The following is a 1,047-nucleotide window of genomic DNA, read 5'->3' as shown; positions in this document are numbered from 1 at the left end:
GAGAGACAAGAAAGGCAAGGCTCACCAAGCCATCCATCTCTCCGCCCCTCAGTCAATCCCACCTGCGTTTGTCAGCCAGGCTGGCACAATAAACTATCTCAATAGCCGATGAGGCCTCTGTGTGGGCACGGCCTTCTCCTGAGAATTCTGGGGACTCTGGAATTTCCTCCTTGGAGGCGTGAGCCACACAGTTCCCTCCCTGAGATGATGCTCTACTGACAAGACACATGATGCTATGCCCTGGGAACTGGAGAAGCCACATGGACCTACCCTGATGCAATCAGACCTCCGGATCTGGAGAAGCCATGTAGAGATCTCTGCCAGAGCTGAGATGCATACAACGCCACTGGATCCAAAGACTTTCTACCCACTGACCTGTGATCATCAGGCATTCGGCATCGTTGAAGAGGATTTTATAGATTGGTATCAGACATATGGGCTAATATCAGACTTATGAGCTTAGACTGGATTGGGTTGAGATGCTTTGTTAATGTACAATTATCCTTTATATAAAATTCTCTCTTAATACACATTGAGTGTCTATGGATTTGTTTCTCTAGTCAACCCGGACTAACACATTCATTGTGCTTTTAATTTGCATCCCCCTGAGGGCTAGTGTTCCTGAGCATTTTTACTTGTGTTTGTTAGCCATTTGTACTTCATTTTTTGGTGAATTGTCTGTTCATGTCTTTTCCCCATTTCTTAATTGGGTCATTTGTTATTTTCTTATTGAGCTGTTGTAGAGTTCTGTATATTTTGGTAATTAGACCTCTGGTCTGATGTGTCCTTGGTAAAAATTGTTTCCCATTCTGTGGGCCCTCATTTTACTCTCCTAATGAAGTCTTTTGATGTGAATAACAGGAAATTTCAGCACTGATAAGGTTTCTTAATAATTTTATTATAAAAGAATTCAAATGCAAAGAAAAATCCAACAACATTTTTAAAATCGTTTTATCAGGGGCTCATACAACTCTTATCACAATCCATACATACACCAATTGTGTAAAGCACATTTGTACATTCATTGCCCTCATCATTCTCAAAACA

Source organism: Echinops telfairi, unplaced genomic scaffold, assembly GCF_000313985.2.
Source record: "Echinops telfairi isolate 266 unplaced genomic scaffold, ASM31398v2 ScPeMD7_20;HRSCAF=75, whole genome shotgun sequence".
In the NCBI taxonomy this organism is placed as follows: domain Eukaryota; kingdom Metazoa; phylum Chordata; class Mammalia; order Afrosoricida; family Tenrecidae; genus Echinops; species Echinops telfairi.
This window is presented reverse-complemented; position numbering follows the sequence as displayed.